Below are 12433 nucleotides of genomic sequence, written 5' to 3'. Positions count from 1 at the left end.
GTGTGCTTGCCACAGCGCATACTATTCCAAATGTTTCTTTTTTTGGTAACTGGGTAGAAAACCTAAAAGTGACAATTCATCAACTTCACAGATCAAGATGGATCAGTGCTTGTAATGAAGCCGCCGGCTACGATCGAACATTCTCCAGTGGATGCAAGTCCGTTAGGACTATTTTATACTTTATGTTGTAAATGCCTCTCGGCATAGGCCTACTCAGACAATATTGCTCTTTGTATGATAGGAGGCCGATACAAATCTTGGATGGGTCATCTGTGATGTGCTCAGCATCTCCAGCATTATAGCCTAGATAAAACTACCATTTGAAAAAAACGGAGGGCTACGCAAATAGTCTGGAGTGAACTGAGGCCAGGTCCTCGATTGGTAGTGTTGGCTATGTAAGGCTATTTAAATATATTAAAGATTTACGCGAGAATCCTATATCTCTCCACTCCAGCAAAAAGTCATCCAATATGCCAAGATGTCGAGCCGTGGTCTTATCAATCGCTCCCGGTGGATTGCACGTATAATTTGCGCTCTGATATCAGCAGTTCTCTCATCAAAAGGGCAGGCCATTGTGAACACATGAAATCTGCGGTGAACGCCGGTTGAAATACCCAAAACCGGGTTATGTTTCAAACTTAACCTGCGCAAAACCTGGTCCGACCAGGTTTGATTCAGAGCATATGTTGCTATAGCAACTAACATACCGTGATCCTTTTGGAACGGAAAACCTAGGGTTACAGCAAACCCTGGGTTAACTTACCCGGTTATGTGATAAAACCGGCTTTGTGGAACACCCCACTGGTGATCAGCGTTGGGTTAATCAACTCTGAGTATGTTCACTCTGGGTTGAGGGCGTGCCTGTTGACTATGAAGAGCCATCATCAATGGATCTCTGATAACATGATCAAACATGGACCAGAAGCGTAGATCCACTTACTTTTCCCCCACGGAATTGGAAATTCTAATGAACGTGCTCCAGCGCTCCCGCGGCAGCGAAAGCGTGAGAGAGAGCTCGGCATGAAATAGCTGAACAAGTCAATGTGTGAGTAAAATAAATTAGTAAAATAAAATAAAAATAAGAGGAAAGTTTAACATCTTCCACTTATTCAATATGTAATTTGTGTGTGTGTGTGTGTGTGTGTGTGTGTGTGTGTGTGTGTGTGTGTGTGTCAATTTACGCAGGAACAACCCGAGTTGCCCCAAGAGGACTTGGCAGCAAATGAAGATGAAGTACAAAAATATAGTTCAAACAGGTATCTAATGTTTAATTGAAATCAAATCAAATCAATTGTGATGTTTTGCCTGCTCTACCTAATTTAACAGCTATATTCAACATGTGATGGACCTATATTTAAGCAATAAATGTAAGTAGTACATTTCTCAGCCACCCCAACACTGCCAATATTTAATAGGATTTAGATATATTAGAAGGCTACTCCTAGGCAAAATGCATTATATATAAATATATATATATATATATATATATATATGTCTTCAAAAAAGCGCTTACTGAATATTAGGGTAACATTTTCCTCCATGTTAGCAAATCGAAAAAAAGCAGAGCCCCGGCAGGCTGGAGGGGGTCCACCTCTGCAGCCCTCACAGAGGCTGAGGAGATGGCCCTCAGCCAACAGAGTATGGGTCCTGTGGGTGAGGGCATCCCTGGGGGGAGCTCCTCTGATCCCCCCCCATCCCCCAGGATAGAAGTGCCTTTATAAGAGGTTGGTTATTCAAAATAATTAAATATGTACACGCAACCCAGCGCGATGCAAATTAGATGGGGCAATATTCTGGCTCAAGTAATAATTTCACTGTCTAATCATCTTCTTCCAGTTACTGATGGCGTCATCGCCCTACTTGAACCAGATGCCCTCACCAACCTCCATGCAATTGTAACAATTCTTCACCTCCCACAGATTATTAATAATGTCTTGGTAATTGCTGAACACAACCGTCAATGTCATTACAGGAAGATGATGGAGAAAAATTGTCTGCGGCATTCAAAAGGGAAGAGGAAAGGCCTATTGAGGTTAACACCTTTTAAAAAATAACCTCTAAAAGTTGATGATAGCGTTGTACAATTTAAAAATGACATCTACTTTCTCTCAAACAGGATGAAATCGAATCCAATGAGAGGCCATCCACTTCTAAATCACAGCTTACCTCTGTAAGATTCTCCCTGGAATTATAATGAAACGCTCTACTTGGCACTGTGAAATCCAATGTCATCTTTTGCATTCCTATAGCTTCCAGTCAGAGACTTATATAAAACCTATCAAGAAAAGCAAATACACAAAGCAGACTTGGAAATGGACCACCTTAGGCAAAAGATGCAAAAGGATGCTTTCGAGTGTGTGTGTGTGTGTTAAAGTCAAAGGTGGGTGCAAACTGGGATACTGTTCCCTGCTCTAAAAACATACCCAATATGAATGACTTTGTTTGTGCTTTCAGGAAATAAAGAAATCCTCATAAAAAGTAGATTGTCTTTATTAGAACACGGGCTGTGGTGGGACAAGTTATTTTGTTGAACAGTTTACTCAAAGGGTTTTACTTCAGTGAACAATGCAGACGATTATGCTGAGCATGTGCATGTAGAGAAGAAGCATCTGGTTAAAAGCAGCACCAGGGTATTTTCTGCCTTGCATTCTTAATATGCGTTTCTTGACTTGCAGCAGTTATAGGTCCGTGGTTAGTCAGCTACTCTGATCATGGGAAAGCCACAACGTTAAAGTGACTGTAGTACAGAGCGGGTGGGATGCACGGGGCGGATCATTCTGCAAATGCGTTAATTGCGTTAAAAAATAATAATAACTTAAAGAATGCCCCCGGTGCGTTTGAGAGTTAACATGGGGGCTGAGAAGGTGCTCTAAATAAATTATAGATTGCGCTGAAAAACGATAGCGCTCGTGAAGAAAATTATCAGGAAAAGAAAGTATATCCAGCCGGGGTCTTAATAATCGTTCCTCACGGAGATTCCCTCACAGGATCGCAGCCTCTACGTCCGCAGGCTCTCGTAGAAAAGGACATGACATTTCTAACACTTCCTTCTGTCGGAGAGCTGCCTTCAGCCTTATAGACAACAAACTCAGAGTAGGTCTAACCACCTCCCGAGCAGGTTAGACCCACGGCGTATGTTTCCGCAGCAACTAACTCTCGGTTGCGCTGAACCTGCTACCTGAAACGTAAAACCCAGAGTTCCCATTAACTCAGAGCGAACAAACTCGGGGTTGCCTCAAAACCAGCTACCTGAAACAGGGCTCTGGAAAGCTGAGCCAAGGGAAGACTGGGTTAGACTGAGAGAAAAAAAACATTTTTTTATATTACATTATAATGATAGAACGCAGGTTCTGAATCGGGGAGGTATCCCTTTAATGGTTACGTGTTCCCGTTTCGAGTTTTTATATGCTTGTAGGCCTACCCCAGAACCGTGAATGAATGGTTGTAAGTCGCTTTGGATAAGAGCAGCAGCAAAATCCCCCAAATATAAATGTTCTGCTAAAGCAGATGAATGCAATGCATATTTGTCTCCACCTTGCTGTTACAGCCCAGAACCCACGATAACGTAAGCCTGGCTTGAACTATCCTGAGCAAGGCACGGCTGAGCTGCATTGATGGAATGGCTTTATCCTAAGTGGAAGTTGGCGTTAGTTCTAACCGGGCATAATCAACTAAGCGCCGCTTTCATTAGCGACTTTGATGGAATACCCCTCTGGTCCGGAGTTCAATTTCCCATTCGGCCATTGACATTTCTTTGTTTTATCTTTTACAAATCGTAAAGATCAAGGTCCAATAAAGCAGTTCACATTTCAGAACAAAAAAACAGGAACCGTCACTGGATTAACCATTTGTGCGCACCAGGTATCACTACAAATCGTACTCAATTGGGAGTTTGGAGCAAGCAGTGCTGACAAGCCACTGATGCAGGCTTAGGCCAATGTTAGTGCGGAAGACTCTGTGTAATGCCGGCTTCTGGCAGGCATCCCTGGTGTTGGGATATCCATGAGGCGCAAATGGTCATCACGGCACAATAACACTACAGCTAAACCCTTTGAAACAAATTTGACATGACCTTGCATATTTGTCTCCACCTTGCTGTTATACAAAAAAAACATGCAGCACAAAATACAGATTAATGCAAAGTATATGTGTCTCCACCTTGCGGACATACTAGGAACTGAGCAGCGGTCTAGTAGTGAGGCCTGCTCCTGCGGTGTCCTTCCTCCTCCGTACCTGCTCTTTGTACATTCCCCCCCTGCTGTTTATTGTTTAGTTGTGGATCCCTCCGCTGTGATTTCTCTCCTCTATCTGCTGGTTGGCTGTGCAGCGCCATGTTGACTATAAATACATTCTCTCTCTCTATTGGTGGAGACTGGAGATCTACTTCAATCATGTCCTTTTCAGTGCCTGGTTGTCTGCACGGAAGGACATACCCCTATACACACATGTCCTGTTTGTTGTTTATTCTGCAATGCAGCTATATGACATAACATGATCCTAAAGATAAATTACCAGTTGCGTCAAAAACGTTTCAAACCAAGTTTTTGCTTTAACCGCAACAGCCACTTTTGTCCAAAATTGTACTTACTCACCACCAAAATGATTTAGCAAGAATAAGACATGGGTTGATTGAGCCGTCGGTCAAAGGCTTTTATTGTTTGACAGACATTTACAGTGAGGGCATTTAGCAGACGCTTTTATCCAAAGAAACTTACAATAAGTACATTTTTCAGAAGAATTAAAATAATTAATTGTCATTACATTAAGGATGTTCCAAGAACCAAGTGCCAAACAATTGTTAGGTTAACCCATTCCCCGTTCACAATAAAGATAGCTGGGATAAGATTCTAAGTACTGTTTTTAAGTGCAAGGACGTACAACATACAATAAGTGCGTACATATGACACTTATATTTAATATGATCTATTCACCACTGATCGATGATCAATACAAAGAAACTAACAGTGGATCTGAAACAGGATGCCTCTGGATGTGAATATACATATTCTGTGGATTCACAAGAATTTGAACGTAAATAAATATCCTGCAGTGGAAAGGTTACTGAGTGCTTCTTGATTTAAATTAAATGTAAATAATGTGTGTGTGTGTGTGTGTGTGTGCGCGTGCGTGCGTGTGTGTGTGTGTGCTTGTTCTCTAAAGCCTCCTTGGCTTCCCCTGATGTCATGAGGAGATCCACGCTCCAGTGGGCTCAGAGCCCTGTGAGTCTGGGCTGGTTGAACTGGGAGAACCCCTGCTGGGGGCATGAATGAACGAATGAATGAATGAACAGCCACACCTGTTGGGAGAAAAACAGCAGCAGATCTGTGACGTCTTGCCTCCTCCCCCACACGGGGTCAACCACCAGCACTGGACACGTGACACTCTATTGGAGCATATAGTGGATACTTAAGTAACTCAGAAATGTATGTGTGTATAAGGGTATACAATGTACATAACAGTCATATACAGTCCATCATTTTTCATATTTTATTTTACCATTATTTTGCGTTGTGAATGTACATTGTCAATGTCATTGAAGCCCTTTGGATAGAGAGAGACATAACACTGGTAGACACAAATAACAAATGTTTGCCGTCTACAGATGACCTGTAGTATAAGTGCATATTGTCTATAAAATAACTATGCCAAATGCAGAATTGTTCGCCATTAATCCCAATAGAGTGAGGAGGATTTAAAATGCATAAGCAACGTCCAACCTGCCTTATTCTATAATTTAGGGAATGCACTTTAAATACACCCTATGTAAGAAATGTATTGCATATGTTTAAATCGCTGAGAGGTAGTGGCGGTGGCCTAGTGGTTTAGTATAAGTCCCGAACGCCAGCGACCAGGGTTCAAATCTCGCCGGTGTGAGTACCAGATGTGTTCGGCTGCCAGATCGGCTCGGGGTCCTGCGCTTACAGATGACGTATCGACACTTGACTTATCGAAACAAGCCAACGGACAAAACCCGGAAGGGTTGTTTATAAACGGTGCTCAATCAGTTTCGGTGTTGATTTCATTGAACGGAGCCCGTTCTCTCACAGAGCCATTGGAAACACGTCTAAAAGCACTGATGAATGCATATTTTTATTTTCACATATGTTAAAGTAAGGATTGACATTGTTAAAGTTAGATATTAAGACAGTATCTTCTAGTTTCTATTAACTGAAAATGAAGAACTTGGACAGTCATATCATTGAGATTTTATTTGCTCATACAAGACAGAATAAATAAGACGATTGATACAACTGAGGAACAGCTAAATGTAAATTGAGGAAGAATTCATGAATTTGTTCATATAAGATATTCATCCTATTCCTTGAATTATTTTTTTTTTTATGATTTTCCAGATGTTCAATGAATTGTATCCTTGCCTATACAACTAATAACAATAAATAATGTAACATTTTCCTAGTTTCCACTAGGGGTATCTTTGCTCTATAATTTAACAAACATCTGTAAAATAGTAAAACTTTCAAGGTAGGCCTATAAGAATGTATATAATGTGTTACCACATTCATAAATATATCCTCAATTGGCCGTGGGATCAAAACATGATGTTTTCATGGATTTACATTGAGCTGTATGTGTGTATGTGTTTGGATACACACACTGGCACAGACACTGACATATTTGTCTCATCTCATCTTCACCCGCTTATCCGGGGTCGGGTCGTGGGGGGAGCTGCTCAAGCAGGGGGCCCCAGACTTCCCTTTCCCGGGCCACATTGACCAGCTCTGATGGGGGGATCCCGAGGCGTTCCCAGGCCAGTGTTGAGATATAATCTCTCCACCTAGTCCTGGGTCTTCCCTGAGGTCTCCTCCCCACTGGACGTGCCTGAAATCTAATCCAAGTTCCTCACGGATGGCTGAGCTTCTCACCCTATCCCTAAGGGGGACGCCAGCCACCCTTCTGAGAAAACTCATCTCGGCCGCTTATACCCGCGATCTCGTCCTTTCGGTCATCACCCAAACCTCATGACCATAGGAGAGTATAGGAACGAAGATCGACCGGTAGATCGAGAGCTTTGCCTTGCGGCTCTGCTCTCTTTTCGTAACAACGGTGCGGTAAAGCGAACGCAATACCGCCCCCACTGCTCCGATTCTCCGGCCAATCTCACGCTCCATCGTACCCTCACTCGCGAACAAGACCCTGAGGTACTTGAACTCCTTCACTTGGGCTAAGGACTCATTTCCTACCCGGAGTAAGCAATCCACCGTTTCCTGCTAAGAGTCATGGCCTCAGATTTAGCGGTGCTGATCCTCATCCCAGCCGCTTCACACTCGGCCGCCAGCCGATCCAGTGAGTGCTGAAGGTCACAGGCCGATGATCCAATGAGGACCACATCATCTGCAAAAAGCAGTGACGAGATCCTCAGACCACCGAACTGCAACCCCTCCCCACCACGACTACGCCTCGATATCCTGTCCATGTATATCACAAACAGGATTGGTGACAAGGCGCAGCCCTGGCGGAGACCAGCACCCACTGAGAACAAGGGTTATGGTTAGGGTTAGGAAATATTTATATATTATTATATATTTGTATTAGTGCTGTAAGTTAAACTCGTTATTAACGGCGTTACCGCAAACCAATTTTAACGCCGTTAATTTTTTTATTTCGCGATTAACGCAATTTATTTATTTATTTAAAAACCTTTTTTTTTTTCTTTCTTTGGCTCAAAACAAAGAAGCAGAAGCCAGACTGCTATGTTCAAGGCAGTATGTTTGTATGTTCATCGTTTAATTGCACTATAGGCTTTTTTTTTGTATCGTCCTGTTTTGATCAGTATATGCCAATGTTGTTATCAATAAAAAAACATTTGCACAAGGCAAGCCGATGCACTTCTCCATGTTGATAAGAGCATTAAAATGAGAACAATTAATGGGACAAAGAAATCAAGGGATATTTAGCATATTTAGCAGTTTTTATTCATGTGGCCTGCAGTGGCGATATCGCACAGGTGATTCCCACAGGCTCTGAAAACAGTCATCAAGCCATGTCTAATTTACCATTTTTAAGCAACATCATTGAAAAAGCAATACCATTTAAGGTATTATTTTAAGCATTTGTATGACTTGGATTTATTCTATACATTTGCAAAGCAATTAAATGACTTTCTTGTAGATGCATGAAATCAATGCTTGTTAAAAGTCATCAACAGTCATCAAGTCACTTCTAAGAAAAGAACAATATAGATACATCACTCATGAACAATTATAGGCCCATATCTACAATTTTTAAGCAAAATCATTGAAAAAGCTGTTTATCAACAGCTAAATAACTTCTTACTTCTTAGTAATGAATACATTTACATATCGCTGACACACCGGCTACTGAGTGACGCGCTTGCGCATTTAATGACATTGTTTCCAGGAAGTGCGTCATTATTGCGCATCTAGGACCCCCGAGCCGATCTGGCAGCCGAACACATTTGGTACTCACACCGGTCTATCAACATGCCTTTTACCCCCATAGATGTGGTGCCAGCACGGCCTTGAGAATATGGGTTCAAGTTCGAAATAAGCACAAAAATATAACCTTTACTGAATAAGTATTCCATATGCATGAGAATTTGGACTTTTTAAGCTTCACATAAATGGGCGTCACTTGGGAGATTAACCCCCCGCGCAGAAATTCGGGACTCACGCGCTACCTCCTCCACTCTACCACTCGCTCACAGAGACACAATGCGCAACAGTAAGTATTGTCTACCTAAGGTCCAACAAGGACGATCAAATAGCGAATACCCTCTAATGAGCACCTGTATCTCTCATAAAGAACATTCTCAGGCAATGCCTAGGGATCAGTCCCGAAAGAGCCTCTGTCGGAGAGACCCCTGTACGATACTGGCTCCGAGGTCCAGGGGATCACCCAGTAATGGTGACACCATTGTCAAAGGAGGGGCTAGGCAGCTGCGCACGCTGATCTAACCGGATAGACGTAGCTGAAAACCTGTTCCCGACCAGGTTTGGTTGAGAGCATACGTCACAATGGCGATACAGCGACGCTAAAGAGATCGACTTTCGTGTCCCCATTAACCCAGGCTTTGAGCACAACATACCTCGCTAACCCACTAATCGAGGTTCGCAGTACAGGCCACTGGGGCTGCTGTCCCCAACCAAAGAAGGCTTATAGCAGCACCTAGATCTTCTGCACAGCTTCGCTCAACCCTGGGCCTCACAGTGAACGTTAATAAAACAAAATAATAATCCTTTAAAAAAGACCCAGCCTCAACAAATACACATTCCACCTAGTAGGCCATAAGGTGAACCCGTTTTTCGTTCCATCCCGTTCCCATGTCTGGGCACTAAATGTTTTTTGGTTCTTCAAAAAGATATATTGGTTTTGAACGAGAAAAAAAATCTCCTCTTGACATCCTGCAGGATTTTGTTAATTAGTGTATCAAGTCAGCACTATTTCTTGCTTAGCGTAACAATATTTTCGTTCCAAGTGGTAACATTTTTGTCATGTGCTTCACATTCGACCAATCAGGTAGCCGTGCATATCCAACAACAACGTGTCAACAACAAGTATCGACGACGAGGAAAGTGCTCTAAAACATCTTAAAAAAAGTCTGTAAAAAGGATCATAAAATATGCTATATGCATCTCACGGCGGTAAGAAATTAAGAGGTAAATAATTGTACTCTCCCAAGGTGGGATACTTACAGAAACTGTGTACAATGGTGGCTTTGTTGTCATGGCGAGAGTCAAAAAGTAGCCGAGATATTCAAACATTGTATAGATGTTAGATATGAAACTTTTCCCTAGGACGCTGGGTTTCACCCGTCATGCTACCGCCGTTTCATTTGACACAAGGCACTTGTATTTTGCCGAGAAACGGACCAAATGGCTGGCTGGAGTTCAAGATGTAAACGGTTGCAAGTCTGTGCCATCGGAAAACGTTAGTGCGTCAGGCTCAACAAGTGACACCGGAATGATTTCCGGTGATGACGCGCTGAGAGAAAGCTAAAGACAGACGCTCCCGATCAATGCCGCCCTAAAAGTTAAGTTACACCGTGTTTATCGCTATAAAACTAAAGACAATCAAACTACAAGAGTTACCCAAACGGACCGATAAAGAAATGTCATCAGCTGGGAAGGGAAAACATGACACTCGAGGTGCCAAACAAAAGCAGGCCGACAAGGAAATGACTGACAGTGATTCCGAAAGCTCCACCACCAGCTGCCCAATTGACGCTACTAATTTGCAGAGGCGGACAGAGTACACAGCTTCCTTACTTGAGTAAAAGTACAGATACCCCTTGCTAAATTTTACTCAAGTACAAGTAAAAGTACTACAGTCAGATGTCTACTTAAGTAAAAGTACTGAAGTACTTGTTTTTAAATGTACTTGAGTATCAAGAGTACAAGAGTATTTTTTCTAAATATTGCATTACTACTGCCACAGTGTGCATGTACAGTGTGCCACAGTACATTTATGTATAGAAACGTCCTACATGGAGTTATGAAAAATGTTAACACCTTGGAGAATGTAAAAGGAATTGAAAGTAAAATCAAGTAATTTTCATCTTTTTACCATGGCAATAGCACAATAGTATACAGTATAACAGTATACTCAAGAACATAAAAACAATTGCTCAGCTTACATAAATATGCAATATCAGAAAAGAAAATTCAGCTAACAATTCTATGTATGTGTGAGTTTTTCCGTTTTTTTATCAATCAAATCAACAATCGTCTCTCATCTAATTCTGACCATGGAGTTGGCGGAAAGCGAAGGTGATTGCTGATAGGCTGAAGGCTGTCCTTATCAGTTTGAGAGGGAATCACGTTTGAGAGGGAAAAAACAAATTGAGGGTTTCCGTGATTTTTCTTTTCTCCTTTTATTTTTTATTTTTCAGAAGGAGTAACGGGTACTCACGGTTATGGATAGAAATGTAACGGAGTAAAGAGTACAATATTTGCCTCTCAAATGTACTTGAGTAAAGTCATGAGTACTCCCAAAAAATGATACTCGAGTAAAGTACAGATCCCTCAAAATTTTACTTAAGTACTGTACTCAAGTAAATGTACTCCGTTACTGTCCGGCTCTGCTAATTTGGCAGCACAAATTACCAGACAAGTTGCTACTATGATGGAAGAGAAAATGTTAGCGTTTTCCCAGAAGCTTGATGTGATAACATCCAAATTCGAGCAGAATTCAGAGCGCATTACTGAAGCTGAAAACCGCATTTCACGTGCAGAAGATATCATTGTTGAATTGGAGATCAAACTATCAGACGCTGAAGGGACAATAGACGCTCTTACTCACCGGGTGGATGACCAAGAGGCGAGATCACGCCGAGACAATATTCGCATATTCGGGGTCAAGGAGGGGACTGAAGGAATAGATGCGCTGTCCTTCTTTGAAACCTGGCTGCCCAAAGTCCTCAACCTGGAGACCAAGAAGGGCCGGATTCGCCTGGACAGGTGCCACAGAGGCACCTGTCACCTTACTTTCTTCTCTCTTGTCTTTATTTATTTGAGATTAATAATGATGAATGACTCTGAGGTGATTTAAATGTGTCATTTAAATCGGTCACTATAGGCCAAATAATGAACAAAGATGAGATGCTTACTTCAACCTGTTTTTATTTATTTAGATTTTTCATATTAAAGTCGGATAATGATTTGATAGTAATTAACCGGCAGGTTGATATTATTATTATTATTATTATTATTATTATTACTTGAATGTGTTTGCTTTTTATAACCTACTTACTTATTGTATTTAGCTGCGGTTATCAGAATGAAGTTATAAGGACACACACTGTCGTATTAAATTAAACTGTAGCCTACCAATTAATTAAAGAAAGAAACCATTTTTTTCGGTTCCACCTTATTTTTTTTATTATTATTTTTTACCTATACCCCTGAATGGTTCCACATTATTTATTTTTTATTTTTACCTTTTTTAGGCTACTTATATCCCTGAATAGGCTTTACATGAACAAAAGCGATATGATACGATCTTTCTTTTTTTTTTTTGGAGGTGTTTGATGGGAGCAAGGGAGCGTCGATAGCTGTGTTCACTTGAGGAGCAATTGTGAACAGCAGCTGGACCGCTCTCATTGACTGTGAGCTATTTCTCAGACTCACAAAATCTTTTTTTTTTTTCTTTTCTCTCCGTGACATCCACAATGGTTTTGACTGTGGGTGCTTTTTCCTTTTTTTGTTTCTTATGTTTTTGTATGTTTGATGAGTTGTTTGAATATATTGGTTGTATATATACCCCAAATGTTTTTCAAGGTAAAATCTACTCAGCATTTTGTTTTTCTCTTCCTTTTCATTGTTTGTTTTTTTCCAGCTCTTCACGACTGAATTATTGCATGGAAATGTTGCAATCCTGCCCAAACTTAACTAAAAGTAAAAATTTAAAACCCAACTACGTGTACAATATCTATGAAAGATATGACTGATCTGAA

The 12433-nt window shown here is 41.3% G+C and overlaps 1 long non-coding RNA gene across 1 annotated transcript; it reads left to right on the top strand.

Moving 5' to 3' along the window:
• The first annotated feature begins 1888 nt into the window (after nt 1–1888).
• LOC115530915 (uncharacterized) lies at nt 1889–2259 on the top strand. The gene is made up of 2 exons (XR_003973810.1): nt 1889–2032; nt 2117–2259. It is a non-coding gene; the product is annotated as an uncharacterized LOC115530915 (long non-coding RNA).
• Nucleotides 2260–12433: the final 10174 nt, after the last annotated feature.

The sequence above is a fragment of the Gadus morhua genome, chromosome 18 (assembly GCF_902167405.1).
Source record: "Gadus morhua chromosome 18, gadMor3.0, whole genome shotgun sequence".
Taxonomy (NCBI): Eukaryota; Metazoa; Chordata; class Actinopteri; order Gadiformes; family Gadidae; genus Gadus; species Gadus morhua.
This window is presented reverse-complemented; position numbering and strand designations above follow the sequence as displayed.